Source organism: Pongo abelii, chromosome 8, assembly GCF_028885655.2.
Source record: "Pongo abelii isolate AG06213 chromosome 8, NHGRI_mPonAbe1-v2.0_pri, whole genome shotgun sequence".
Taxonomy (NCBI): domain Eukaryota; kingdom Metazoa; phylum Chordata; class Mammalia; order Primates; family Hominidae; genus Pongo; species Pongo abelii.
The window spans coordinates 27,107,176-27,117,243 of record NC_071993.2 but is presented as its reverse complement, the minus strand read 5'-3'; the positions used below and the strand labels follow the sequence as shown (position 1 = coordinate 27,117,243).

At 43.0% G+C, this 10,068-nt stretch overlaps 1 non-coding gene across 1 annotated transcript; it reads right to left on the bottom strand.

The window, feature by feature from the left end:
* Positions 1–9,671: 9,671 nt before the first annotated feature.
* Positions 9,672–9,774, bottom strand: LOC112135343 (small nucleolar RNA U13). Its single transcript, XR_002916639.1, has one exon. It is a non-coding gene; the product is annotated as a small nucleolar RNA U13 (small nucleolar RNA).
* Between the last annotated feature and the right edge of the window lie 294 nt (positions 9,775–10,068).

Here is a 10,068-nt window from a genome sequence, read left to right as displayed (position 1 = left end):
ACCATGCCCGGCTAATTTTTGTATTTTTAGTAGAGACAGGGTTTCGCTGTGTTGGCCAGGCTGGTCTCGAACGTCCAACCTCAGGGGATCCCCCCACCTTGGCCTCCCAAAGTGCTGGGATTACAGGCATGAGCCATCTCGCCTGGCCTAAATGAGTGTTGTGCTAACTACTTTACGGTATTATCTATATTATTTCATTTATTGTTTACAAAACATAGGTAGGTCCTGGCAAAATTATACACCTTGCCCAGGGTCACACAGGTGTGAATAGTTAAGCTTAGATTTAAAAGAAATGAGCGAGTCAGGTGTGGTGGCTCATGCCTAGAATCCCAGCATTTTGGAAGGCCAGGGAGGGAGGATCTCTTGAGCCCAGGAGTTCGAGACCAGCCTGGGCAACACAGCGAGACTCTGTCTTTACAAACAATTTAAAAATTAGCTGGGTGCAGTGACTCTAGCCTATGGTCCTAGATACTAAAAAGGCTGAGGTGGGAGGATTGCTTGAGTCCAGGAGGTTGAGGCTGCAGTGAGCTATGATTGGATCACTGCAGTCTACCCCGTGTGACAGAGGGAGACCCTGTCTCAAAAAACAAACATACGAAAAAAGAGCAAATAAGGGATGGCACTTCCAGAACAGTGGAGTAGACACCTTCAAAGACCATGAAAGCAATTAGAACACTGGCAAAAATTGCAAAAGTCATCTTTTTCAAAATGTTGGAAATTAAGGCTTGCAATAATCTGAGCAGTATTGATTCAAGAAAAACATCTGAATCTCAGTAAAAACAGGAAGCTTTTAATATTTTAACTTGTCTTACTCTTAATCCTCTCCCCAGCTTCACAGTAGCCCTGAAGATGAACTTGACAATCGTGGTAGCTATGAAAAGCAGCAGCATAACAGTTATTTGAGAGGGAGGAAGAGGTTTGGTGTAAACCCCCAAACTCTAATCTAAAGAGAATTGTCACTATTTTACCTGAAGGCTCCTGGGAAAGATCCCATTCTCAGGACTTACCTTTATTTGACCAATACATTCCTATCCTCAGGGCATTTGTCAAAACCAATCAGTGGCAATGATTTACCATTGAAGTGACTGAGGCAGTGATACCAATTGGGCAAATAAAAAGCTGAACCAGAAACTTAAAAGGAGACCAGCCTGGACAACATGGTGAGATCCTGTCTCTAAAAAAAAAAAAAAAAAAAAAAAGCTGGGTGTTGTGGCATGCACCTGTAGTCCCAGCTATTCTATTCAGGAGGCTGAGGCAGGGCTTGAGCCTAGGAGTTCGAGGCTACAGTAGCCATGTTCACACCACTGCACTCCAGCCTGGTTGACAGAGCAAGACCTTGTCTCAAACAAACAAACTAACAAAAAACTTAAAAGAGGCTCAGAGTAGTGACATGCACCTGTCATCCAAACTCTTTGGGAGGCTGATGGGGGAAGATTGCTTGAGCCCAAGGGTTGAGGCCAGCCAGGGCAACATAGTGAGACCCTCATCTCTAAAAAAAGAAAGAAAGATAGAAAAAGTGAAAATCTGGGGAATGAGACCTCTCTAGAAGGCTTTGAAATGCAGTAACAAACATACACAAACACACACACAAAAGGGAAGAGCAGAAAAGAAATGCAGTAACATACTCTTGATCAAGAGGCAACGAATATCATATTAAAAGTCTTTAAAGAAAAATACCATCAACCAAGAATTGTATACAATTTCACCAATACTATCCTTCACAAACAAAGGTGAAATTAAGACTTTCCTAGCTTTAAAAACAACAACAACAAAACCACTGAGAAAATTTTGTCATTAGGAGACTTGTTCTCAAGAAATACTAAAAGGGGATGGGAGGAGTGGCTCACGCCTGAAATCTCAGCACTTTGGGAGGCCACGCAGGAGAACTGCTTGAGCCCAGGAATTTGAGATCAGCCTGGGCAACACAGTGAGACCCTGTGTATTTTAGAAATAAATAAATAAGTTTAAAATTAAAAATAAAATGAAGTCCTTCAGGTTGAAATGAGAGATACTACACAGTTACTTGAATCCACGTGAAGAAAGAAAGAGCACTAACTATGTAGTTCAATATAAAACCAATATAAATGTATTTTGTTTGTAACTCTTTCTTCTAACTGATTTAAAAGACAACTGCAGACAGCAATAATTATAAAGCTGTGTTTATGGGTTTATAATGTTTAAAGATGTAATTTGTGACAATAATAGCACAAAGTGGGAGAGGGAAAGGAGCTATATTGGAGCAAAGTCTTGGTATAGTATTGAAGTTAACTTGGTACTATTTGGAACTAGGTTGTTTAAAAATGTTCGTTGTAACCCCCTAGGGCAGCCAGTAACAAAATAACACAAAAATATACAGAAAAAGAAACAATAAGAGAATTAAAATAGTACAGTAGAAAACATGTATTTAACATGAAAAAAGGTACTACTCATGGAATAGAACAAAAAAGGAATAAGCCACCTAGAAAATAAATAGAAAAAAATGTAAACATGTTTTACTTTATCAATAATTGAATGTAAATGTAAATGGACTAGCACTTTGGGAGGCTGAGGTGGACAGATCATCTGAGGTCAGGAGTTCAAGACCAGCCTGTAATCCCAGAACTTTGGAAGGCTGAGGCTAGTGGATCGCTTGAGCCCAGGAGTTCAAGATCAACGTGGGCAACATGGTGAAAGTCTGTCCCTACCGAAAAAAAGAAAAGGCCAGGCGCGATGGCTCATGCCTGTAATCCCAGCACTTTGGGAGGCCAAGGAGGGCAGATCACAAGGTCAAGAGACGGAGACCATCCTGGCCAACAACCCTGTCTCTACTAAAAATACAAAAATTAGCTGGGCATGGTGGCGAGCAACTATAGTCCTAGCTACTCGGGAGGCTGAGGCAGGAGAATCGCTTGAACCCGGAAGGCTGATGTTGCAGTGAGCCAACATTGTCCCACTGCACTCCAGCCTGGCGACAGAGTGAGACTCCATCTCAAAAAAAAAAAAAAAAATTAGCCAGTGGTGGTGGTGTGTACCTGTAGTCCCAGCTACTCCGAAGGCTGAGGTGAGAGAATTGCTTGAGCTGGGGAGGTGAAGGTTGCAGTGAGCTAAGATCGAGCCACTGTACTCCAGCCTGGGTGACAGAGTGAGACCCTGTCTCAAAAAAAAAAAAAAAAAAAAAAAAAAATCAATTGTATTTCTATACACTAGCATTGAATAATCTAAAAGTGAAATTAAGAAAAGTTACTTTCATATTAGCATCAAAAAATTAAATACTCAGGAGTAAATTTAACAAAAAGCTTGTACACTGAAAAGTGACAAAATACTGCTGAATGAAGTAAAAGAAGATGTAAATAAAAGTGAAAATACAAAATACATCCCATGTTCATGGACCAGAAGACAATATTGTTAAGGTGGCAACACTCCCCAATTTGACCTACAGATTGATATAATCACATACAAGAGATATTTAATAAGATTAACAAACTACCAACTGGCTTTTTGCAGAAATTGACAAGCCAATCCTAAAGTTCATATGGAAATGCAGAGGACCCAGCAGAGCCAAAACAATCTTGAGGAGCCAAATTGGAGTATTCACATTTAATAATTTCAAAACTTACTACAAAGCTACACTAATCAAAACTGTGTGGCACTGGCACTAGGCTACACCTACAGATTAATGGAATGAAATTGAGAACTCAGAAATAAATCCTTACACTTTTGTTCCATTCATTTTCATCAAGGGTGCCAAAACAAATCACTGGGGAAAGAACAGTCTTTTCAATAAATGATGCTGGGACAACTGAATAACCACATGCAAAAGAATACATTTGGACCTCCACCTCACACCGTATATAAAAATTAACTCAAAATAAATCATAGACACAAATGTAAGGGCTAAAACTATAAAACTCTCAGAAGAAAGCTTAGGCATAAACCATTGTTCCCTCAATTATGCCATGGTTTCTTAGGACACCAAAAGCACAAATGACAAGAGAAAAACATATACTTTGAACTTAATTGAAATTAAAACCTTTTGTGCTCCTAAGGATATCATTAACAAAGTGAAAAGAACATCTACAGAATGGGAGCAAATACTACAACTCATAGATGTGATAGGAGAGTTGTATCCAAAATATATAAAGGGGTGGGGCACGGTGGCTCAGGCCTGTAATCCCAGCACTTTGGAAGGCCAAAGGGGGCGGATCACTTGAGACCAGGAGTTCAAGGTTGGCCAACATGGTGAAACCCTGTCTCTACTACAAATACAAAAACATGGCCGGGCGCAGTGGCTCACACCTGTAATCCCAGCTACTCGGGAGGCTGAGGCAGAGGAATCACCTGAACCTAGGAGGCGGAGGTTGCAGTGGGCCGAGATCACGCCGCTGCACTCCAGCCTGGCAACAGAGCAAGACTCCGTCTGGAAAAAAAAAAAAAAAAAATTAGCCAGGCATGGTGGCTCAAGCTTGGAATCCCAGCTACTTGGAAGGCAGAGGTGGGAGGATTGCTTGAACCTGGGAGGCAGAGGTTTCAGTGAGCCAAGATTGTGACACTGCACTCCAGCCTGGGTGACAGAGTGAGACAGCTAAACCCTTGTGTGGCCATTCATACAAGTCCCTATTTAGGACACAAGTGATTATGCTACCTTTGCACGGTCAGGATAGAGCAGTTGTTGAACATATGTCACTGGGCATTCAGTGCCTCTAATACTGGTAATGCTAGATCCATCTCAAAAAACAAAAAAACAGGCCAGGCGTGGTGGCTCACGCCTGTAATCCCAGCACTTTGGGAGGCTGAGGCGGGCGGATCACAAGGTCAGGAGTTCAAGACCAGCCTGGCCAACCTAGTGAAACCCCGCCTTTACTAAAAACACAAAAAATTAGCCAGGAGTGGTGGTGGGCACCTGTAGTCCCAGCTACTCGGGAGGCTGAGGCAGGAGAATGGCGTGAACATGGGAGGCAGAGCTTGCAGTGAGCCGAGATCGCGCCACTGCACTCCAGCCTGGGAGACAGAGCGAGACTCCAGCTCAAAAAAATAAATAAAAAATAAAAAATAAAAAGACAACCCAATAGAAGATGTCCAAAGGATCTGAATAGATAACTTTCTAAAGAAGATATACAACTAGCCAAGAAGCACATGAAAAGATATTGAACATATTAGTGATTAGGGAAATGCAAATCAAAGCCACAGTGAGATACAACTTCATACCCACTATGATGGCTATATTCAAAAAGACAATAACAAGTACTGGCAAACATGTGGAGGAGAGAGTGTTGGCAGGGTAATCAGACACTGTCAAATAAGAATTTCTGTGATGATGGAAATATTCTGTAAATCTGTATTGCATTGCCAGTATGGTGACTGCTAACCATATGAGTACTGCCTGAAATGAGCACCTGAAAGTTGAAGTATAAATAGAAATTTTAATTTTATTTAATTTCAATTAAAATAGTTGCATGTGGGCTGGGCACAGTGGCTCATGCCTGTAATCCCAGAACTTTGGGAGGCCAAGGCTGGTGGATCACCTGAGGTTGGGAGTTCGAGACCAGCCTGACCAACATGATGAAACCCCGTCTCTACTAAAAATACAAAATTATGCTAGGCGTGGTGGCACCTGTAATCCCAGCTACTCGGGAGGCTGAGGCAGGAGAATTGCTTGAACCTGGGAGGCAGAAGTTGCATTGAGCCGAGATTGCACCACTGCCCTCCAGCCTGGGCTGCAGAGGGAGACCCTGTCTCAAAAAAAAAAAAAAAAGAAGAAATAAATAATAAAATAAAATAGTTGCATGTGGTTAGTAATCACCACATTAGCACAATATTTTGGACTATTATGATATACAGCTTCCACAAAGGAATAATAACCCTTTCTCTCTCATATGTAGTAAGGTAAAAACTTACAAACTGTGTATCAGATACAAAAAAAAGTTGTATTATTTATAACTCATCTTGTTCTCAAGCCCCAGTCCAAGTGAAAGTGCAAGAAAAATCTTTGTATGGCCAGGGAAAAGCAAATCAGCCTTCTCCTGTTTAAGCACAGTCTCTTTCAGTCCATACCAGTTCCTTTTGTTAGATAATCAATCTATTCCTAGACTTCTACCAGGCTGCCTTTCTACCTTGAAAATGCCTCCCCTCTCAGTCCTCCTTATCAAATGGCATTGGTTGAGGGGAAATTCATGTATCATCAAAGCAGGGGCTGGGCACTGTGGCTCATGCCTGTAATCCTCGCAGTTTGGGAGGCTGAGGTGGGAGGATCCTTTGAGCCTAGGAGTTCAAGACCAGTCTGGCCAACATGGAAGACCTCATCTCTACAAAAAAAAAAATTTTTTTTTTTGAGATGGAATCTCACTCTATTGCCCAGGCTGAAGTGCAGTGGTGTGATTTCGGCTCCCTGCAACCTCCACCTCCCGGGTTCAGACGATTCTCCTGCCTCAGCCTCCCTAGTGGCTGGGATCACAGGTCTGCACCACCACGCCCAGCTAATTTTTGTATTTTTAGTAGAGACAGGGTTTCTCCATGTTGGCCAGGATGGTCTCAAACTCCTGACCTCAGGTGATCCACCCGCCTTGGCTTCCCAAAGTGCTGGAATTACAAGCCTGAGCCAGTGCCCAGCCTACAATTTTTTTTTAAAGAAATTAGCTGAGTGTGGTAGCTCTCACCTGTAGCCCCAGCTACTTGGGAGGCTGAGGCAAAATGGTCACTTGAGCCCAGGAATTTGAGGCTACAGTGAGCTATGATGGCACCACTGCACTCCAGCCTAGGCAACAGAATGAGACCCTATCTCAAGAAAAAAAAAAAAATGCAGGTGTGGAGAAGAGACAGTGCAATGTGGCTTGGCTGCTCTGGCCTGGACATCAGTGCTGGAGATCATGGATGTGTAGCTTGTCCCACATGATTACTTTAGGCACTCTGTCAACATCAGCTACTAAATTCTAAGGTTCCTTTTCCTGCCCTGGTCTCCAGTTGTAAAGTCCCTGTAACAAGCAGCTTTTATATTCTGACCCCAGGTCTTCTTTGGAATTTCAGTTCTCTTAGCTTTTCCACGTGCCCCACGGAGGCTTGTGTGAACTTTTGATTTTTTACAAAGATCTGCAGTTATTAGGGAATGCAGGCACTATCTTGGGCCCATTTGCCTAGAAACCTCCTCAACCATTTCGAAATTAGCACTTGGATGCAGTCATGTGTCTCTCGCCTTTACTGAATGGAGAGTGTTTTCAAAGGGGCTTTTGATTTCTTGGATTATGCACTGAGAAGTCAGGAGAAAGCACCCCTAGACTGAGTCCCAAAAATTTATTTGGATGTTTCTTCCCAGAGCGTGAACCTAAACCTTTTCCCCCACTTTCTTTCTTTTATTTTCTTTCTTTTTTTTTTGAGATGGAGTCTTGTTCTGTCGCCCAGGCTGGAGTGCAGTAGTGCAATCTCTGCTCACCGCAACCTCCGCCTCCTGGGTTCGACCTATTCTCCTGCCTGAGCCTCTCAAGTAGCTGCGACTACAGGCACTCAACACTACGTCCACCTAATTTTTGTAATTTTAGTAGACACAGGGTTTCACCACTTTGGCCAGGGTGGTCTCGAACTCCTGACCTCAGATGATCCACCTGCCTCGGCCTCCGAAAGTGCTGGGATTACAGGCGTGAGCCATTGTGCTTGGCCTTTTCCCCCTTTCTTGCTTTTCTTTCTCCTCTTTCCCTGAGTCTTGGGCTCTCTAATTCCTTTTCATGATTTGGATCTTCTCTATACATGGCTTTATAATAAAACTCAATTTCCCAACATCTAAGCCTTGCTTTTGATATATGAAAGGATGCTTTTAAAATTCTGAAATCCTTTTCTTTTTATAAAGTCTGATTTGCCAGGCCATTTTCTCATGACTGGTTTTAAGATCCTAGTTTGCTTTATAAAATCTGAAAATTGACTTTTTCATTCTGTTTTCCATTTGTGACCTAACAGTCCACAATCTCTCCAGAGCAAATGGTTGCCTCAGAATAAAAAAAAAAAAAATCAAAAATCTCATTCCATCACTAGGAAAAGCATATTAATATATTTTTAAAACGATTACTAGAGCTACTTCCTGAAAGCTGGTGAAGCACTCTTGTGCTAATTTTAAAAGGGAACCTCTTCCTCTGAGTGAATGCAGCCCACACCAGAGCTTTCAGCTTGGGGCACCAAGCTCAGGTCCTACTTATCCTCAGCCAAGTATGGTGCGGCATGTGAGTAACCTGCATAACCACACATGGTAGTCCTGGATAGCGCCCAGGTAACACGTATATGTATTGCACAATTTTCCTCAGTAGACACCTGACACTGTTGTTTTCTTGATTATCTCTTCTCTCGGGAAACTTCCCACGCCAACCTCAGGGTGGTTCAAATAGTTTCGCTGCTGCTGTTTGAACATGCCCCTACTGCCAAAGGTGATAAGTGGAAAGAAGATGAAATTGAAGCTGATGGCTGGGCATAGTGGCTCACGCCTGTAATCCCAGAAATTTGGGAGGCTGAGGCAAGAGCATCACTTGAGCCCAGGAGTTCAAGACCAGCCTGGGCAACAGAGCGAGACCCCATTTCTTAACAACAACAAAAAAATCAGGTATGGTGGTGTGAGCCTGTAGTCCCAGCTACTTGGAAGGCTGAGATGGGACGTTGAGGCTGCAGTAAGCCACAATGAGCTGTGACCACGCCACTGCACTCTAGCCTAAGCAACAGAGAGACACTCTTGTCTCAAAAGAAAGAGGAAGAAGGAGGAGGAGGAGGAGGAGGAGGAGGAGGAGGAGGAGGAGGAGGCGGAGGAGGAGGCGGCGGCGGCGGCGGCGGCGGCGGCTGGGGGCCGTGGCTCACGCCTTTATCCCAGCACTTTGGGAGGCCGACGTGGGCGGATCACAAAGTCAGGAGTTCGAGATCAGCCTCGCCAACATAGTGAAACCCCGTCTCTACTAAAAATACAAAAATGAACCAGGCATGGTGGCACGTGCCTGTAGTCCCAGCTACTTAGGAGGCTGAGGCAGGAGAATCACTTGAACCCAGGAGGTGGAGGTTGTAGTGAGCCGAGATCTGGCCGCCGCACTCCAGCGTGGGCAACAGAGCGAGGCTCCGTCTCAAAAAAATAAATAAAATAAAAATAAACTAAAAAAAGAAATTGAACTTGGACTAATCAGATTTTCTTTTTGCAAGATATGGGTTTGGAACAGAAGGATTTCAATCTCAGATTGGGCTTCTTGAATGCAGTAGAAGGGAAAACTTGGGATTTGAATTTACATGCTCTCCACCACTTAGAAAGGGCAGCGAAGAAAACCTTTAGGCAAAGAAATAAGACATTTATTGAGAACGCTGCCTAGGTTCCTTCTGTCCTTCCAAAGGATTCATTCTAGTACTTTCTTAGGACTTATTACTGATTGCATTTCTATTTTTGAGTTCTGTAAGCCTGAATTTTTATAATAAAATTTTTTTCTCCCACCCTCAACTGATGCTAGCTTGAGTCGTTTTCTGTAACTTCCAAGGAAAGAAATACTAACTTTATGTGGATTGTCATTTGTCTCTAGAACTATTTTTTCAGAGACTAGGTCTCGCAGTGTTGCCCAGGCTGGAATGCAGTGATATTCACAAGTTCAGTCATTTCCCACAGCAGCCCGAACTCCTGGGCTCAGGTGGTCCTCTTGGCTCAGTCTCCTGAGTAGCTGGGACTACATTGAACTTTTATTTTCCCCCCACATCAAGTGGGTAATATGCCAACATCCTAACAAGGATTGATGGAGGCACATCTTACACATAGCGTGAAAACTCAATCATCATGCTTATGAACTATGAAAGGATCAGAACTTTTAAATGTGTTTTATGTTTTAGTTGTATCAGAGTTCAGTCAGGAAACAAAAATTACTATAGATATTTCAAGCAGTGGGGGATTTAAAAAACCATTGGAAGAGTTTGAGGCTCAAAGTTCAGGGAAGACCATCACTAGCTCCCAGTTTACCAGTAGGCTCAGAGAATGAGGTACTTGTTATAACTGGCCAGGTTAATTGCTCCAGAAACTGCTCTGTTACAAGTGCTTACAATATCTTACTGAAGTTCAAAAGGGAGGTGGAGGAGGAGATGTTGGTTCAGCAGCTT